Source organism: Gekko japonicus, unplaced genomic scaffold (assembly GCF_001447785.1).
Source record: "Gekko japonicus isolate JY-2015 unplaced genomic scaffold, Gekko_japonicus_V1.1 scaffold2307, whole genome shotgun sequence".
In the NCBI taxonomy this organism is placed as follows: domain Eukaryota; kingdom Metazoa; phylum Chordata; class Lepidosauria; order Squamata; family Gekkonidae; genus Gekko; species Gekko japonicus.
Window position 1 is genome coordinate 29,590 of NW_015170342.1, and position 20,942 is coordinate 50,531.

The window sequence follows — 20,942 nt, forward strand, 5'->3', positions numbered from 1 at the left end:
AGAAGGAATACTATGGCATGAATTAGCTTGATCTTAGTTGCCAGCAACACACCTTAACATTTAAGGATCTTTTCTAGCTCCTCCCTGGCTGCCCTTCCCAGTCTCAATATCTTGTTTTCTTGGTTGCAGTCTCTCTTCTGGGTGATAATGGAGCCAAGGAATATAAAATCGTTAACAATTTCAGTTTCTTCATCATCAGCCTTAAAATTGTATAATTCCCCAGTAGTCATTACTTTCTTGACGTTGAACTGTAATCCTGTTTTGGCACTTTCTGCTTTAACCTTCACCACTGTTTTCTACCAGTAATGTAGTCATCTGCCTATCTCAAATTGTTAATGTTCCTTCCACCAGTTTTCACTCCACCTTCATCTAAATCTTCTAATCCAGTTTTCCTTACAATACGTTCTGCAAACAAATTGAACAGATACAGAGATAAAATACCTCCTTGTCTGACACCTTTGCCAATTGGAAACCATTCTGTTTCTCCATATTCTGTCCTAACAGTAGCCTCTTATCCAGATTATAGGTTGTTCATCAAAACCATTAGCTGTTGTGGCACACCCCATTTCTTTTAAAATCAGCCATAGCTTTCTGTGACACACACAGTCAAAAGCTTTGCTGTAATCTTTGAAAGAAATGCTGATTTCCCCCCTGAAATTATCTTGTATGCTTCAGAAACCACCATAAACTTGCAATATGATCTCTAGTGCCTCTTCCTTTTTGCGATTCAGCTTGAACAACTGGCATTTCTCATTCCATTTATGGAAGCAGCCTTTGTTGTAAGATTTTGAATATCACTTTACTCACATGAGAAATTAATGCGATGATCCAATAGTTGCTGCAGTCTTTGACCTCTCCTTTTTTGGAGGACTGGAATGTAGATTGCGCAATTCCAGGCTGTGGGCCATTGTTTTGTCTTCCATATTTGTTGGCATAGTTTTGTTAAGATTTTGATGGATTCCATTTCTATGGTTTGAAATAGCTCTGTTGAAAAAATGTGGCAAGCATACAGTTGTAAACAATATTAAATATACCAATAAGAAGTATGTAAATAAACAGAAAAAATAAACGGTATAAATGTAGACATCTTTGATACATCACAAAGGGAATACACATGACAAACTATGGCTTGCTAGCCAAACTCCATTTCAAGTGCATCTTCATCAGATCAATTCTGTGTTATTCTGTTTGTTCAAATTTAAAATAGATACCAATTCAAAACAAGGAGTCAAAAATGGTCTCCCATCCATGCTGTATGAGATGCAAAATAACATCAGCCATGATGCGGAATTAGCATGGCAACCACAGAGAAAAAGAAAATTGTTGTGTGAACCCACAGTTCATATTTAACACTGAGTACATAGCAATGAGTACAAATCATGCCCTTTATCCTTCTTTCCTTCTCTCTTTCTCATGTTACAGAATTTAATCTTCTCGGTCACCAGCCATCCCATAGCTTCTGTAAAGAAACTTGAAAATACTCGCTTCATAAACCACAGACAGTAGAAAGAATGACAGTTGTCAATAGCACTGCTGTATATCAAATATACATCAGACAGGAAAGATGCTTATGCTTTATTCATGCAGAATAGCTTAGCTATTATCATCACAACAGTACAGAGAGATGAGGCTATCTACCCTAAAATGCATCTGTGTGTTCATCATGGAGTGCACAAATTCCAAAGGGGCGACTTCATGAAAAGTCTTTGTTATTTATGTACCCTATTAAAGAAAATACACTCTGCTTCTGAAGCAAGTGATGAAAATGGCTACATCTATTACAACCCAGTACTGTGCATGTTCACTCTTCTTTCAATGAAACCTATTCCCAAACATGCTTAGGATTGCAACATTAGGCTTTCACTAGGTAAGAGCTAAACATTACCCTATTTACCCAAAAGGAAGGCTAGTCCCCCCCCCCAGTGCTGTCAAGAAAAACAAGAGGGTATCTTAAATTCACATACTAGTTACAATTACGTGTGGTAATAAAAATAAAAAATCTTTTTTTCAGGGGAGGGTTTCTTCCATTCAAGTAAATATGGGCGTGACTGGGAGTATGTAACATGTTATGGGAGTTTAAAAACAGCCTGGGTGAGTTGCAAGAATGAACGAAGGTGTACAAGCAGGGACTAGAGATGCTCTTTGCAGTGTCATCTGAAGTAAAGTTAACACTCTTCTAAGCCCATTGTCTCTGGGCTTAGAACTCTGCTTATCATGCCCCTGCCAATCTTTTCTAGTAGGAGGGTTTTTCCCCAGTTCAAAATTGCCCTCTCCAAGCTTCAGTTTTCCTCATGGAAGAAAATCCATGTGAATTCTTATGTACGGCAATTACCCCCTAGTCTTGAATCTTTCGTTTCTGGGTAAGGTAATTGAAAGAGCGGTGGCCAAACAGCTCCAGAAATTACTGGATGAGGCATCGGTGTTGGATCTATCTGGCCACAGGATAGAGACAGCATTGGTCGCCCTCACAGACAATCTCCACAGACAGCTGGTATTATGAACTGAGATGGAGGCACCTTCTTGAACAAGTGATTTCATTTTTGTAATGTATCTATCTCAGACCGTGTGCGAGGCAAGGGCTCCACGCAGTCAGGCGAAACGTCCGAGCTTTGCTCCAGAACACAATGGACTAAGCGGATCCTAGCCCACACCAATCAGTGAGCTAGGATCTGGGCTGAGAGCCCATGGAACTCTCGGCCACTGTAAATAACCAATCACTTGAGTGGGGTGTGTTTTGGGTGTGGGGTTTTCAGGGAATATAAGCCGGCCTGCGAGCTGGCTAGTTTGTCTTGTCCTGCACTAATAAAAGTATGAGAGCTGAAATCACTCATCAGTCTCACTACTTTTCAATTTTATTCAGCTCATAACAACACAAGACAAACTTCATAGAACAATGCTGACTTATATACAATTTGAACGAGCAAAACCACATCCAACAAATAGATAACAACCAATAGGAACAGGGAGCTTGGAAGCAATGAGAGTGGTTCCCGCCGAAGGCAAAGGCTTCTCTGATTGGCCCATTAGGTCAGTCCTTGCAATGCTCTTTTAATATAGAACTGTGCATAAGCTCACTCAGCGCTGCTGATATTACTTGATCTTACAGCAGCATTTGGCACAGTCAACCACGATCTACTGACTCACTGCCTTGCTGATGCTGGAATTCGTGGGGCAGCCTTGCAATGGCTCCCCTCATTTCTCCATGGTCGGGGACAGAGGGTGGTGCTGGGAGGGACAGTGTCCTCAGGGTACCCACTAGAATGTGGGGTGCTTCAAGGGGCACTTCTCTCCCCAATGTTGTTCAACATCTATATGTGCCCCCTCACCCAGCTAGTGCAGAGTTTCGGGCTGGGATGTCATCAATATGCTGATGACACCCAGCTATATCTGTTGATGGGTGACCGACCAGATACCATTCCCGGGAATTGAGCTGAGGGTATGGAGGCTGTGGTGAGATGGCTAAAGTAGAGTCGACTGTAATTGAATCCAGAAAAGATGGAGGTTCTGTGGCTGGGTGGGGGACAGCCTCGTTTGGGTTCCCAGCTCCCAACTCTTGCGGGTGTGCCTCTGTCACCAGCACAGACTGCCAGGACCCCAGGCATGACCTTGGATTCTTCCCTATCCGTGGAAGCGAAGGTTGCAAAGGTTGCCAGCCAGGCATTTTCCCAACTTTGCCAGGTTAGGCAACTGGCTCCCTACCTGTCTCGCCCCGACGTAACCACAGTAATCCATGCAATGGTCACCTCCAGGTTAGACTACTTTAATTCACTCTACGTGGGCCTGCCCTTGCGCCTGACCCAGAAGCTCCAACTGGTCCAAAATGCAGCCACGCATGTCCTTACTGGGACCCCCTCAGACAGCACATATTCAACCAGTGCTGCGCGAGCTGCATTGGCTTCCAGTGAAGCACTGGATCAGGTTCAAGGTTCTGGTTCTGACCCTCAAGGCCCTTAGTGTTCAGGACCTATATATCTTTGGGACCACCACTCCCAGTATGCCCCTGGAAATACGCTCAGGAAATAAGAACTTCCTAGTGGTCCCCAGGCTGAGAGAAGTCCGGCTGTCGACCAGGGCCAGGGCTTTTTCAGCCCTGGACCCCGCCTGGTGGAACGCTGTGCCAGAAGACATTTGTGTCCTGTGGGAGTTGTTACCATTCCGCAGGGCATGCAAGGCAGAGATGCTCCGCCAGGCTTTCAGTTGACGACAGCGGGCACTCTTACACAAGTCCCCATCCCTCGTAACCCCTCCCCCTAGGGAGGCTGGGGAGTTGGAATCCTTCCGCCATCTTATATATGCTGTGTTTTTGCTATCTTGTCTATGCTGTTTTATGTATTTGGTATTTATTGGGCTGTTTTAATTTAGTTTTAATCTGAGATTTGTATATTATTTTGTTGTAAACCACCCTGAGCTGTACTTGTAAGGAAGGGCAGCCTAGCAAATCTAAATAAATAAATGAATGAATGAATAAGCCACTATGGAGTAATTCTAGAAAATGACTAAAGTGATACCTCTCATCTTCTTCTCTAAGTACCACCTCCCCTGAGAGAGAAGAAGAGTTGGATTTATAGCCTGCCCTTCACTCAGAGTCCCAGAGCAGTTTATAATCTCCTTCCCTTCCTCTCCCCACAACAGGCACCCCGTGAGGTAGGTGTGGTTGAGAGAGCTCTGAGAGAATTGCTCTTGAGAGAACAGCTCTGAGAGTACTGTGACTGGCCTGAGGTCACCCAGTGGGCTTCATGTGGAGATGCAGGGAATCAAACCCATTTCTCCAGATTAGAGTACACCGCTCTTAATCACTACCCCAAACTGGTGTACCAAACTGAGGCAATACCAGTGAGAAATGTAATTTGCTTTCATTCCTGAAACCACTGATTCAGAAGCGATCTCTGCTAAGTGCTATTTCTTGGTCCTTCTGTCTCCCAGTAGCCCCTGTCATCCCTCACCTCAGCCCAGCCTGGCCACTTCAGTTTGAATAGGAAAATACTTAATGCACTCTCTCTTTCTCCCATAGATTCATGCTCAGCTCAGTGCAAATCTGGGACTGACTTGGAATTCAGGTGGACCTTGCTGTGCTTTTTTCCCTGTCTTGTATGTGCCCGCCACTCTCTTTTTCTTCAGGAATTGGGGGGGGGGGGGAACCTTACTGATCAAGATTCCTTACCTGCAGAAGCATTTTCTTTTGGTGTACTGAACATCTGAAATGTGTACTTTTCATTAATTGCCTGCACCAACACCTTCTTGCCTGTACCCAAGATATAAAATTTAGACAAGATAACCCCTCACAAAGAAATCCTCCTGATTATCCCCTTCTGAGTAGATTAACCTTCTCTATGGACCATAGACAGAAATGTTAGACATATTTTTTTCCCCTGATGACATTTTGGGAAACACTTGTGAATAGGTCCCTGGAAATCCATCAGCTTCTCCAGTCTAAAACCTGAAAAGCTCTGTGTTGTTCAGAATCACTGTGAAATGGCGGCTTGATGAAATATTTTCCTTCTCTTATACAGGGCTTACAATACCACAGATGGCTTATCTGTGGTAGCTTGTCCTTTTTGACAGACGTTGTTAGGATCTTCTGCATGACTTACCAAATTGGAATGGTGTGCAGTTTTCCCCCTCAGCAGATAGACTGATCTGTAACATTTACTTGAAAATATGCACAAGCCTGCCCTGACCTGGACGGGCCAGGCTATCAGATCTCAGAAGCAAGCAGGTTGATATTTGACTGGTTGATACTTGGGTGGGAGACCACCAAGGAAATCCAGGGTTGCTACGCAGAGGCAGGCAAGGGCAAACAGCCTCCGTTCGTCTCTTGCCTTGAAAACCTTTTGGGGTCACTGCAAATGGGCTGCAACTCGATGGCACTTTCCACCACCACCCCCACGCACCTGTTCTGTGGGACTTGAGAGCCCGAGGGATTCTATCCTTCCTAGGGAAGGGCCGTGACGATGACGAACATTTAACAATGCAATCCAAAACAGAGTTGCACCCTTCAAAGCTCATTGCCTTGAACGGACTTATAAGGGTGTAACTCTGTTTTAGGACTGTGTGGTACCTTAGAAAGAAGTGCCATTTGATGCAGTGGGGCTTACTTGCAGGAAAGTATCTTTAAGATCGCAGCCCACACTTGCTCCATCCTTGCCAGCTCTGGATCTCTGCTGCATCACAATTCCAGTTCTACTTTTCTTTCTACAAGTACCTATGAACTAGAGTCTTTATAGTTAAAAAAGAAATCAATCGTACAACCCTTTCTGTGTTGTCACGCCCTGCCTGTTCTTCTGACAGTCAGTAACTGCAGGGTAAGGGCAGTGACTACCAGGAGCCAGACTGAGCATGCTCCAGATTTGCCAGTTCTGTATCTTTGCTGCACCACTGCAGATTTGACACAAGTAAAACTACTGTTATCATTTTTTTTTTCTTTCACGGAAATATCGCCTTGCAAAACCGTGGACCGTTTGCAGCCTTGATTGTATCTGGTTTGTCAAAAGGATAGGGAAACTTGCTCCAAGTGAGGGCAAGAAAAGGGCAGATGGCTTCAGTTTCTGCTAGCAAGCATGCTCAGTCATATTAGTCACTAAAACTTGACGAGCAGCTGCTTATGTTGCTTCACAGGTGAGAAACGCTGACCAAAAACAAAACCTCGAACATCCCCCGCCGTCCTTCCCTGCGCCTGGGAAAAGGCTCGAGGTGCTTCGTTTGGTGAGTTCCAGAAATGCGCGGGGGAGGGGAGGGGAGGGGAGGGGAGGGGAGGGTCCTTACGCTTCGATCCCTGGTTGAGGTTGCCGTGGAAAGAATTGCTTGCGCATCCAGACGGGCGAGTCCGAGCGGGGAAGGGGGGAGCGGAAGGCGCCTGGGCTGTTTTCGATCTGGTTCGTGAGGCGTCTCCTACGAGGTAGAAGAAAAGTACGCCGGGGGGCGGGGGGAGAGAACAGTATGAGGGATTGCAAGCTGCCATCTTGTAAGGGGATGGAAGCGGGTTTGTTTTACTAGTATGTATGGGCTGGAACCAAACGTCCCTGCGGTATTTCCCTTCATCCTTTTTTGAGCTAAATATCTAGACAGTGGTGTGTGTATTACTTCCTTGATCTTTTCTGTGCCGCGTGTGCTACAGGGAGGTGTTTCGCGGTCTCAAAAAGCACGGCCTGTACACGCTGTGGGAGAGTCTGAAATGAAGGGCTCATCAAAGCGCTTCATCGGAGCAGTATTTAGACTGTGAGCTCCTGACCAGCAGGTTATGAAACGCCAAAACATTTCCTACTGTGGGAAAGGCTGTAGTCCTAATGATTATTATAGTTTGAAAGGTACAGGGCTAAGATATAGAAAAGCAAAGCCAACAGCTTGAGATGCTGGGTAGCTCTGAAGTGTATTGGCCATCTTTTAATTTTACAACATATCCAGAGACTGTAATGACCACAGCTAGCACTGTAACCGTATCTACAGTTTGGCACTAGTTTGCTTTGCCTTAAAGCCATAAAACAAACAATAACTGATAAGAACGAAATACAACACCATAAAAATAGCTGTCATAAAAAAATCTTTAAAAAGCAAGTAAGGACTATACAAATTGTAGCCATCCATAGAAACGTTCAGCCACAGTCGGAATGAAAGCATTTATTAAAAGACCATAAAGAACTATAATGCCTAAACACTGGTATGTGTATCACCAGGGGAAGCTTTGTGGGGAAGCAGTTGCCTATGCTCCCCTGTTCCCAGGGTTTTGCCCTCACTATGGGCTCTCAAAGCTTAAGTTAAGGAGCCCATAACCCAACATTCTGGGTATACTACTGGTATTTCCCTTCTTATGCTAAACATGGACAAAACAGATGTGCCAGTAATGGATTCATGTACACGTACACTAGCCCAAAGCTTTGTCATCACACACAGAGAGAAAGCAAGCACAGGTAAGCTGGACACACAGGTAAGCTTTTCGAATGTTCCAGATCAAGAGGAGGGAGCATATGCATGGATTGTGGACACTTCCTCCCCACATTTGCACTGTGCAGATGACCTGGAGACTGAAGAAGCAGGGGGGGGGGAGGTATCATCCCTAATCTCTGTGCATTGACTGACTATGTGGAAGGATCCAGTGCTCAGGACTATAGGCTGCCTTTGCTCTCCCAGAAAGAAGGATGGGAAAGTCATTAATGCTTTTAACAAATGACCATTGTAAATTATTAACTTCGAAGACTGATGTAGATTAATAACTATGAGTAACAGAGTGTGTGTCAAAGTTTCTTGTACAAATCCTAACTCAACCACAGGTGGCTTTAAGAAAGCCACAGTCTTCCCATTTCAGTTCCTTCTGACTTCAGATCTCTAATACTGACATCCCTTCCAGGGTGGTGGTTGTAAGGACTGAATTGCCCTATGTGAAATATTTAAGACCACTTATTGTGTTTGTAACTACTGTTGTTAAATGATTCTATCCCACCCGAGTACTCAGCTGCAGAGACATTTATTCTGCACACGGTACAACCCCATCCCAAACCACAGCCAAAGTTTTTAATTAGCATCAGGGAATCATTCAAGCAGGGCTTTCCAATACTAGGGCTGAGCTCTGGAATGGGTGAAATGCTGCTGAGCAAGTGCAACTGCTTCCCCGCAATGGCTCACCTGGTGTAAATATGCCCAGCTGCTGATCTTATTCTCTGAAGCCTCTTTATGATTGCCCTAAGGAGTTTTAGTGTTTATACTGTTGTTCACGGTTTTATGGACACTGTTATAATTTGTGTGTGTTTTATTTGCTGTTTCTAGATTCTTTTTATGGTGTGTATTTCATTCTTATCTGTTTTTGCTTTTATTTAATTGCTTTAATTGAAGTTACAAGCTTTGAATATGTGTTTTATAGAAAGGTGGAGTACGGGTGTTTCAAATTTTAAAAATGTACAGAGTGCCTTCCCTTCACTACGGAGCAACTACAGTATTACAGTTGCGGGGGTTCTCATGCAATAAGGATGTTACAAGGCTGTGCTCCGTCCTTGGAGTGTTTTACTTTCCTTTTACTTTATTATGTTCTAGTTTAGTTTTTTGTGTTATCTGTTTTGTCTTTGGTTGTTTAGTTTAATTTAGCTCTATTGCACTAATTTAGCTTTTAATTCCTTTCCATAATCTTTCCCCCCTCCCCTTTGCTTCAGATTCAGTGCCAGAAATCTTCCTCCCCCTGCCCTTGTTCGGGTGTGGTTGAGTGGTGAGAGGGTTTAGTGGGTCATTTTATTTTATTTTTACCTTTACCTAAGTGTGGGTCTTCTGTTCAGTTCTTCAAGTCCTTAGTTTTAATTTGTTTTAATTTTTCTTAAAAAAAAAAAAATCCTTCCTTTTGTTTCAGAGACTTTTTGCCAAAATCACCCTGTTTCCTTTTTGGGTGCAGCTGTAGTATTAGAGTAGTGTTGGACTTCTGGGAAGAGAGGACCCCCCCCCCCCATTTTAGTCTCTTTATGTATGCCACCTAACTTCTCCCTCTCTGTGCTCTAGCTTGTAAATAATACCATATTAAGCATCATATATATTTTAACAGAATCCTCATCACGCATACAGTTTTTTAAAGTGCATTGTAAAAGCTGCAGTAGCCCTGCATTGTACAGTCATGCTTGTTCAACTAGGAGGTTTACTGGCCTTGTCCCTGGACCTTTAGCAGGTAGCAACTTTTTCTACTATTTATTTCCATGCCAGATCCACTTGCTGAGGGTACAAAAACAGTGATAGTTTAAAAAATAATAATAAAGTGGCAATCCTATTACTTATATCCCAATTACTTTCTGGCTCTAGGTATTTCGTAGTGTTAAATGATGATTATATGACCAGAGATGACAGTTTTATCCTACTCAGAATCCCCACATTGCCTTAAGCATGTATTGAAAGGATAGGAAAAATACATGCACATTTCTCTTTTTAACGACACTTTTTTGACTTTTTGATGGGGGAAAAATACCAAAAGCTTATTACTGAGTAGAACAAAGTTTAAGTCCAGTGGCACCTTTAAGACCAACAAAGTTTTATTCAAGGTATGAGTTTTTTGTGTGCACGCACACTTCCTCAGATACAATGAAATGGAATTTACCAATCCATAGATATAAGGCAGAGGTTGAGCAGCAATTAGCATACAACATAATGAAGGTGTTTTAACAGGTGCAAACAGGAGTAACAAGCTATAAGATCATCACTGTTTGGATTTAATTCTGAGGAAAAACATTGAAGCAAATAAATATGTCAAAACTGGAGATGTGTAAATGTTTCCTTAATTGTGGAGTGCTACGAATAATTAACTGAGACCTTGTTGTAGCACTCCACAATTAAGGCTACGTTTACACTCTATCTTAAATTTGGAAATATTTGTTTCACTGTTTTTCCCAGAATTAAAACAATGATAACCTTATAAATTTAGCTAATCTTATAAACTGGTAAATTCCATTTCATTGTATCTGAGGAAGTATGCGTGCACATAAAAGCTCATATCTTGAATAAAACTTTGTTGGTCTTAAAGGTGCCCCACTGGACTCAAACTTTGTTCTACTGCTTCAGACCAACACAGCTACCCACCTGGATCTATCTTATTACTGAGTATTCACGGTAAATATGAGATAACCACTTACTTACCAGAAGTATCCACAGTTTCAAGAACTAAATTTCACTATTGCCATAGGTCTTCTTTGACAGTTATAGGGCATATAGCTCTTTCTTCATGCACATATGGACATAAATGCAGCAAGGCTGGGAGAGGCTTCATGCCTTAATAGGATCTGTCCATGAATGCATACTGGGCTTGCTTGGGGAAGGCCATGCTCATAGGAGCAAGTTTATGGCTTTTTACTACTTTTTCAAACCACATTTAGGGATCATCATGGAAATTTCTCATCTTGGATACATACTGAATGACAGATCAGTTATGCCAAGTGTAAGTGACTGATGCATCTTAGTATTTTCCTGTATTTCCATGATGTTTTGTGCTTTCATGCCAATAAAGGTTTTGTGTGTGATCAGTTATCTCTTAGTAAATGTGTACAAAAGAGGCCTCAGCATTTATAGAATAACTAATCCTTCAACAATACTGAGTCTATAGAAGCTAAATGCTGTCCTAGTTAATGTCAGTTGAAAAGCGATTAATACCAGGTACATTTGCTTCATGTCCCCCTCCCATAAAATGTGTCTTTCTTGCACAAAGCGTGTTCCTCTTGCCTGACTGTCTCAAAGAATATGGCATCACTTAACTTCAAGTGGGAGGGGGGAATGTTTCCTGTATTATTCCAGTTCCACTGATCTTTGTGTCCCAAGTGAAACATCATGCTGTTTCTTTAGATCTCCAGATATATGCTAGATGCCTTGGTACCTTCAAATGTGCTCCTTTACTAAACCCTAAAGCACAGCTGTGGTGGCTCAAGTGGTTAAGATGCTGAACTGCAGGCTGGAAGGTTGGTAGTTCAGCAGTTCGAGACCTGAGTGCCACGTGATGGAGTGAGCTCCCGTCTCTAGATCCAGCTCCTGCCAACCTAGCCGTTTGAAAGCAAGAAACTGCAAGTAGATAAATAGGTACTGCTTCCGTGGGAAGGTAACAGCATTCCGTGCGCCTTGGCGTTTAGTCATGCCGGCCACATGACCATGGAAACGTCTTTGGACAGCGCTGGCTCTTCAGCTTGGAAACGGAGATGAGCACTGCAACCCTAGAGTCAGATTCGACTTTTGAGCAAGGGAACCATTACCTTTTAAAGCACAGAATACTGTCCCCTTTCAAGGGTTGTTCTGAATTCCCTCTTCCTCTTCCCTATAACATTCCCCTATGTTCCCAGACACTCTCTGTCTCTCTTCCCCACTCCAAGGTGGAATTAATATATACCAGAGCTTGTGAAAGCTTTGCCCAAGGACCTGTTACCAGTGTCAGGGCTCACCTCTAGAATGTGTTAAAGGAGAAAATTATTGGGATGTGTTTGAGCATGTGCAAAGGACTCTTTCCTGATCACCAGTTCTATTCACTTGATTCTGAGGCAGGCATGGCTTCCAAGGAAGGGTCAATACTTTTGTGCTGTCACTCTTAATTCAAAACCTGAATATTGCTCTCTAAACTGTAGTACTGTACAAGAAGCTTGGCAAAATAGCTCTACATGGGTAGGTGCAACACACACACACAGCTCCTACTCATTTCTGTAGTCCTCCCAGCAGCCCCCAAAGGAACTCAACTTAAGGAGGGCAATTTCTAAACAACTGCAAGGGATATTAGTATCCTGGATAGGTCTTTTATATATATTACTGCATGTGCATCACTGTCCCATGGCGCCGGGGTTTTTTTGCTTTTGGTTGGTTGGTTGGTGTGTACAAGAACCAGGATCCTTTGCTTCTCTAAAGACAAGATGTGAGCGGGAGGGGGCTGGTGAAACATTCTGGGAATTGTAGTTTCAGACATCTGGAATGTGACGCTCAGCCTTCCTCCCGTTCAGGCATCTCTCACTACAACTCCCATCAAGCAAGGCATTTTTGCAAGACACGTTTTCTCCATCCTTTGGGAGAAACTCACCTTGCAGATGTACTGGGGTGGCGGAGAGAGTGGGCTGCAAGAAATGGCCAGCTGAACTGGCGGCGGGTAGCTTTCCCTGCAAGCATGCAACCGGGTGTACGTGCGTGAGATTAATTTCTGCACGGCGGTGAAGCCCCCAGCCTCTCCGTAGAGCCTGCGTCATACCGAGGCCTCGCCAGCGTTCGGTGGAGAAATGCCCAGCAAGCGCTCCACCTCCGCGCACGCGTGCTGAGCTGCACTGAATCCGAGCGTATCCGCCGGGACTCGGCCGAGGGTGGTGACTCGGCCCTTGTTTTCCCCCTGTGGTGTCTTATTGCTCTCCTTCTGCAATAGGTTCTTCTTCGTCTACAACGCCGCCCCCCATCCCGTGACGCATCGAAATCGACAAGTGGGAGCAGCCTGCGGGGACGCCGCCAGCAGGAGCAGGTGAGGGATGCTGAACAAAAAACCGGGGAACCCCCTCCCGCCTTCCTTCCGCCCCTTGGACTGCGGGGCGGGGGGTGCTTGTTGGGGAAGAGTTGAATATGGGAGCGAGCAAGACCAGTCTTGGGAGGGGGAATAAGGTGGGGCGGGGGAGTTGTATGTAAAGCAATCTGGCCTAGGAGATTCTAGCTAGTGGTGGGTCGCCCCTTTAGGCTAAAGGGCCGGGAACCAGATTCAGAGCAATCTGCTAGTAGCGCTGCAATCTGGCTACAAATTCCCCGATTCAGCCTTGCAAAAGACCGAGGGTGCGGACGGGAGCCAGGAACACTGCGGGGGTTGTGGAGTAGGAAAGGCAAGGAGTTGCCAAGTGCCATGTTGTAAGGGGTCGCAAGAAAATAGTCTAGGTTGTGGCCTGGAAATGAACATATCCCCCTAACGGTGCAGTCCAGTGAAGAGCTACTGTCGGCATTTGACATAAGAATGCTAGAAAGACAAGACCTCAAGATCGTGGCCTGAAATGTCCCCTCTCTTTAAGAAAATCCACCCTGATGAAGAGTTCTGGAGACCTCAAGAGCTCAAGTACTATATGGTGTAGTCTTGGTTAGTCGTAAGAAAAGGCCTTCACTGATTGAGTTTTGCCTTAAAACTAATTACTTGCAAGCCAGTTTGGTGTAGTGGTTAAGTGTGCTGACTCTAATCGGGGAGAACCGGGTTTGATTCCCCACTCTTCCACTTGCACCTGCTGGATGATCTTGGGCAACCCATAGTTCTGATAAGAGCAGTTTCTGCCAAGAGCTCTCTCAGCCCCACCTACCTCACAGGGTGTCTGTTGTGGGGAAGGGAAAGGAGTTTGTAAGCCTCTCTGAGACACCTTTGGGTAGTGAAGGGCAGGGTATAAATCCAATCTCTTCTTCTTTGCAGTAACTGGACAATTGTACTGGTACCTTCTCTATGCTCTTCCTTATTCTTCTTTACTCTCTCTTATTTTGATCTCAGACCACTGGCGTGTCTGTTATTTACATACATTTCATTTTAAAATTAGCTTTGCTTAAATTGTTTGTTCTATTTAATTATAATGTTACTATGCTGTTTAAGGAAATGTTGTGACCCGCCCTGAGCCCATTTGTGGGGAAGGGTGGGATATAAATTAAATAAGTAAATAAAATGTTTTCATGTTGTGCATACTACAAGCAGGTTTTTGGTCTCAGAAAAACATGGCCTTGTATTGGGCGTCTGGAATGTAGGGCTTGTTAAAGGACAGCATTTACATTGCCTGCCCCTGTCCAGAAGGTGCCAAAACATGACTTCATACTTCTTTTGAACTGTGAAAGAGACTGTAGTTTTAAATAATTACTTCTGTGCTGTTGATATAAAGCAAGGAAGCATAGCAGAGCGGCACTTTGATTTGACGTGAAAATTAGTTTCCTTTTTGTCTTTTACAAAAAAAGCCAAGGAGAATGGCATGTTAATTTTCTTTGTGGGGGAACTGGGAGGAACAGTCAGTGATTATGAAATATTGTTACTTTAGTTTCAGATAAGGAGCAGGTCAGCTTCTTAATCGGGAATTATCTTCATAAGTAGAGCTACAAAAGTCTCGAGTGAGCTACAAACTGAGTGCCTAGATGTTTTTATTCTTCTGTTGTTCCTACGAAAACCTGATTATGGCCTCCCGAAAAATTTTTTCAAGCCTTGTTTACCATGAAATTACTTGGAAGACTTTAGTTAAGCATCTAGCTACTGCATGCTTATGCCCCAGATGCATTGCAAGATAGTCTGTAGGGGGGGGGGGGTTGTAGACCTCATTAAGGAATGAACATGTAATACTTGAGGTGGCTTGCCTGTTGCATATTCTTTGCTCAGAAATGAGTTCCACAGTGTCCAGTGGGGCTTAGATGTTCAGAGGATTGTAGCCTCAGTCATTTTGCTTACACAGACTCCATTGCGCCAATTTGTAGTTTGCACTAGCTGTAATTTAGAGCTGAAACCATGGCATACGACAGTGGTGGCGAACCTATGGCACGGGTGCCATAGGTGGCACTCAGAGCCCTCTCTGAGGGCATGTGTGCGATCGCCCCAGCCAGGCCCAGACCATCGTTAAAGTGTCGAATTCTCTGCCAAATAATTTTAAGTAAATGAAAGCATTTGGGGTTGCTTTCCTTACTTTGTTTGGATCCTTTTAAGTTAGTGTAGAAATAAAGTTTCTAAAGTAAAACTTCAGTATTCAGGTTAAATTGCTGTGTTGGCACTTTGCGATACATAAATGGGTTTTGGGTCGCAGTTTGGGCACTCAGTCTCTAAAAGGTTTGCCATCACTGGTATACGATATAGCAGGCAAACTATGATGTAACATTATAGTTCTGGTGTGGTGTTGATATTGAGTCACAAGGCCAAACCATTTCATAGTAGCTGAATTTGCTATAATTTGAAATGCCAATGGAAAGAATAAGGAAGAGAATCACTTGACCTGAGTCAAGCAAACATCTTTGGATAGCGGACTGCTCTGTATATAACTGTCACATGGCTTCACAGCAATAGCCAGAAGAAATATGTATAGTTCAAGATAAGTGCTGGAGTCATCACCGTTCTCTGTCTTAAAGATGGCATTATGTCAAAATGTCCAATGGGTTAGTAGTTTGTTGTCTCTTTGTATCAGAAATTTTGGACATAGTGAGCCTTCCTCTAACTCCAGAGAACTTAGTCTAAGAAGAAGGGGGCACTGTTCAGCTTAAAAAAAAGACACATGTTTTCATCTCAAGTCATGGGGCTTCTGTGATAATAGAGTTGTCAGTGGGGATGCTTCATATCAGATTCTCCAGAGCTGCGTTCAGACGGGAATCTAATCCCGCCATTGACCCGGCTTTAATTTGATCCAGATATTTTTCATCCGGCGCTGCTCCCCTTACCGTGTGTGTACTCCGCGGTGGATTGTCTAGATGGTGTCCACCTGAAGGAGCCGTGCAGTCAGGTTTTTAAAAAAATTCTGTTTGTGCATGCGCCTCCACGCCTCAACGTGTACTTGTTTTTCCACACATGCACGTAACTTAATGGTTAAAGCACCGCCAGTGGTACCTCCCTCTAGGTACCTTTTTTAATTAATACAGTTCATAAAATTCACGGGCAATTAAGAAACACAAAATTGTCTGGGACGTTTGAGCTGAGCTCTGCGGCTGTTGCACGTATACCCACTTATGCGCATATCGCTAAGACTTTTTTTAAAATGGCGCCTGCTCGGGATGGTCTGGAGTCAGACCATCCCGACGGGAGGATTGCGCACTGTAACGATTAGACGGGGGAAAGTCCGCCATTGGCCCATCAGCAAGCATTAGCCCCAGACTTTAAATAGTATCTTTTAAGTATGGTTCCCTGGCGGGGCTGAACGGGTTGATCACGGAAGCCACACGTTTCCCAGATGTCAGTGTCTGATCATTCCCTTTAGATCCACCAGGCACTTGTGCGGTGCGGATCTAAAGACCTGTTTGACCACCACCCAGTAGCAGTTAGGCAGCCAGTTACACACACACACACGCTCACACAAAATCTTTATTGGCATGAAAGCACAAAACATCATGGAAATACGGGAAAATACTGAGATGCATCAGTCACTTACACTTGGCTATTCAAGCCTCATCTTCTGATTACATAATATAAAAATTTTGCAACAGCCTCCATTATTTCGCAATTAGAATTAAACAGAAGAAAGTGAACAATTGAGTCATCAGAGTGCTAGCTCTTACTCTCTAAAGGTAAAGGTTCCCTTGCTCGAAAGCCAGTCGAATCCGACTCTAGGGTTGCGGTGCTCATCTCCGTTTCAAAGCCGAAGAGCCAGCGCTGTCCGAAGACGTTTCCATGGTCATGTGGCCGGCATGACTAAACACCAAGGCACATGGAACGTTGTTACCTTCCCACTGAAGTGGTACCTATTATCTACTTGCAATTTCTTGCTTTCGAACTGCTAGGTTGGCAGGAGCTGGAACTAGAGATGGGAGCTCACTCCGTCATGCGGCAACTCGGGTCTCGAACTGCTGAACTACTGACCTTCCACAGCCTGCAGTTCAGCATCTTAACCACTTGAGCCACCGCAGCTCCCCCTCTTACCCTCTAGAAATGGAGTAACAAAAGGAGATCGGATATCCCTATTATAGAGGGGGCAATGAAGTATGGTGTGTGTAGTGGATTCTATATCTTTTAGAGAGCAAGGACAAAGTCTGTCTACATGTGGTATCTAGCAGTGCCTCCCTAAAAGCACCTCTGATGGCAGAACATTAAAGTCAGGCAGCCAGTTAAGTGACAGGCTGTTAGCTGTTCACAGCCTGTTTGCATCCTTTCACAAGAAGCCAGCTGCCAACTGATCACAGGGATTGGCCACAAGTCAGGCTCTTCTGATCTCCCATCCTGTAAACTTTAATGCATCCCAGATTTGCTGAGATGTAGCAATTGGTTGTGTATGTGTGTGTGTAGGGGATGTCAGAAGCCCAACTGATTTCCCGTCTCTTCACCCAAACTACTAGCTTGGACTGCAGAGAAAAAGAGGAGATTGCTCCTGTTCTTTACAGCCCAAGCTCTCAGGCCCTGGTCACATGGGCTGGATATCGCGGGGGGGAGGCGTGGCTAATTGCCCCGGAGGAAACTAACGTGCGGCTGCCCGAGCACACGTCCTGGTCAAGGTCCCGTGGTTCGGGGGAAATGCCGATCAGACGGGTATCCTGCAGCGCGGCACAGAAGCCGCGTGGCGCGATCGCACTAGCAATTGCTCTTTGTGCGCATGTGCTGTTGGGCGCTGTTGCGCAACCTGCGGAGACGAACAGCGGTGGGCACCGGATGCCACGTAAGTCCACCGGGAACGCGATCAGACGCCTGCCCTTGGCCCGCGGTTTCAGGAAACTAGTACCTCATAGGTACTAGTTTTTAACTCCGCACCTTCGTCGGGGAGCCACGGGTTCGCCGTGGGAGCACTGCGCTTCCCAGATGTTGGGGTGAGATCGCGCCCGGAAAATCCACGGGACTCCTGTGCCTCTCCCGCGGCAACTATGCCGTGTGACCGGGGCCAAGGGTTTGCTTTGCTTGTCGCTGAGAAAAAAGAGTGGGTTGTTTGGGCTACTGAGAAAAGTCCTTTCCATTTTGCAATGGGGAGCTCAAAGGCACTGTCTCTATTCTTCCAAGATGGGTGGGAGTACAGAAGCACTCTGCTTCTTCTCTCCCTTTTGCAGTGGGGGAGATCAGAAGTCAATCATTTTACTTCATAACAACTTTTTTGAGGGAGTGGGTGGTTCAGAATCCCATTCCCAGCTGATCCCCCATCAGCCCTGAGTCAGCTTCTGATACCCCAAAAACAACAAACTTTCCTGTGTTCCAGTACAACAAGGCTAGGACTTAGGGGGGAACCAGGAAAGCAAAATCTGACTGATCCCCTGAGGAGCTGTGAGTTGGCTCCTGACCAATAGGCAGCTGTACTCATGTTTAGCAGTAATTTAAGTTGCTTGCTGCAACCTGAACATACCCTTTGTCAGCTCACAGTATGATTGTGTCAAACTGTTGAACAGGTGTGCTGTGAAATTTGTTGCATCCCTAGTTGTCAGCAGGGTTCTTCTGACTTTAACATCAGAAATCAAACAGCTGAAGCTTTCCTAACATGGAAAGAATGTAACATAGCTGTTAAAGGCATAGCAGCCCTGTTAAGGGGGGGGGGGTAACTCCACACTAGAATTGCTTACAGTTTGGTGTAGTGGTTAAGTGCGCGGACTCTAATCTGGGAGAACCGGGTTTGATTCCCCACTCCTCTACTTGCACCTGCTGATGTGACCTTGGGTCAGTCACAAGCTCTGGCACAGCTGTCCTTGAAAAAGAGCAGTGTGTGTCAGAGTTCTCTCAGCCCCACCCACCTCACAGGGTGTCTGTTGTGGGGAAGGGAAGGGAAAGGAGTTTGTAAGCTGCTCTGAGACTCCAAGTGAAGGGCGGGGTACAAATCCAATCTCTTCTTCTTCTTCTACAGATGCAGTGGCTGGAACAGCAGCTTTAGTATTTCCAGTCCAGAGTTCCAGAATCCTTTCTTTGTAGCTAACCCTCCTTATGCCTGAGGGAGGGGATTGAGGGAAGAGGGGAGATAGAGTGGGTTGAATCCAACCAACTCTTCTGTGGGTTAAAAAGGAAAGCACAGGGAACTACATGTATGGAAGCCATGTGGAATTGGGCTGTATAGGGAAGGGAATTGGGTGAAATTGAGTGAAGGAGCTGCTTGGATCCAACCCATTGTGTAGTATTAGTGCATAGGGTATGGCCTACCACGGTTGCTTTGTTCAGTGCAGATATCAGATGACCTTTCCCAGGACCTCAAAACCAGTAGGCCCCTTGCTTCAATACACAACACTGAATTAAAAACATGAGGGACAAGTCCTAGGAAGAACACTCTAAAACCAATATTATATATATATAATTTTACATTGTTCCCATGAAAGAAAAGTCATCTAGGGATGTAGAGTGAAGTGTTATCAGTACACTGATGACACTAGACTCTTTGACATTTGGTTTAGGTGTGTCAATGAACGTCCTGAAAAAGAGTCTTGGAGACAGTAATGAGCTGGTGAGAACCAATAATCTGAACTTCAGCACAGAAAAGACAAGTGCTGTTGGCTAATAATGTAACTAATCAAGGGTTAAGGAGTCAGCTTGTTGCATTCCCTGTAAAAGAGCAGGATCACAGCTTGATGTTGCTATTAGATTTGTGTTTACAGATGGAGGCTCAGGTACCTTTGTGATGCGTAACACCAGCTACGGTCTTTCCTTGAGAAGCAAGAACCCTGAATAACCTTGGCTATGTTTATTGATGCTCTGATCACACCTCGTTTGGGTATATATGGGTCTACCTTTGACGAATGTCCAGAAAGTTCAAGTGATAACAGAATACATCTTAAGGGGGCACAGTGCTCATTGCTATGGGCTACAACGTTTGCATTTTATCAGTTCAGAAATCGCTTCACCGGTTGCCTTTTAGTTTCTAGAAAGTGCTGGGTTTTGCCCTTAAAGCCCTAGATGTTGTGAGTGTTTGAACTGCCACTGTCTCCATAGGAACCTTCCTGCCAAAAGACTAACTTTTGAGATCCTGTTCTGTGAATCACCACCTCCTTTAAGTCGGTCAGCCGTTGACCGTACAGGAGGCCTCTTCACTGGATCTAGAGACTGTAGATGAGACCTTTTCTCTGGTTCTGCCTCAGTGCCCTCCCCTAAGCAGCTTCCAGATCTCTATCTCTCCTTATATATAATTGAGTAAGAACATTCTATATGAACATTCTAAATTTGGCCCCTTTAGTGTATGGACGCTTGAACTGTCAGTCAGAAGACGCTGGCTGGGTTGACTGGCTGCTTTGTGCAGTCCCGCCCAGCGTTTCAAGGTCTTTTGCATATGGAAGCTGATTGGACTTCACTGCATTCCACACCTCAAACTCACCCCCCTCCCCGCAAGGCAGTTGGAATGTCAGTTGCATATGGAACCTTCAAGGTCTTTTGCATATGGAAGCTGATTGGACTTCCCCCCATTCCCCCCCCCATCCCCCCCCCCCCCCGCAAGGCAGTTGGAATGTCTGGTGGTGTGTAGGTCCCAGGATCATGTTTTAAAAGCTGCCTGGGGGATTATGGACCATTCACACACTTTCAACCTTAACATACCTCATAGGGGGAGAGGAGAATGATGACAGCTGCTTTCCCTAGGCAGAGGCGGGGGGGGGGAGTAAACTTGAAGACAGACGGGCAGATAAAGGTTAGGCTGATGGTTGCCTGGAAAGAATAGGGTTGCCAACTCCAGGTTGGAAAATTCCAGGATAGTTTAGGAATGAAGCATGCTGAGGGTGGGGTCTGAGGAGGAGGAGGAGGAAGAGAAAGAGGAGGACCTCAGACAGATACAATGCCATACTCCCCACCCTCCAAAGAAGCTGTTGCCAGTCTCCAGGTGACAGCTGGAGAGCTTTTAAAGCTCTGGTGCTAATTCAAAGTGCTGCAATTTGTCGACTGAGTAGTGTTTTGG

The 20,942-nt window shown here is 44.9% G+C and overlaps 1 protein-coding gene across 2 annotated transcripts in view; it reads left to right on the forward strand.

Annotated features, from left to right (window-relative positions):
• The first annotated feature begins 6,465 nt into the window (after positions 1 to 6,465).
• The window catches only part of TMEM106B (transmembrane protein 106B), a 33,311-nt gene continuing 18,834 nt past the window's right edge, over positions 6,466 to 20,942 (forward strand). Inside the window, exons 1-2 of one of the 2 annotated variants that reach the window (XM_015418185.1) lie at positions 6,466 to 6,702; positions 12,839 to 12,931. The gene's annotated coding sequence lies outside the window, so the exon portion shown is untranslated. The remainder of the gene's footprint in view (positions 6,703 to 12,838; positions 12,932 to 20,942) is intronic. The other variant, XM_015418186.1, reaches the window with a different exon arrangement.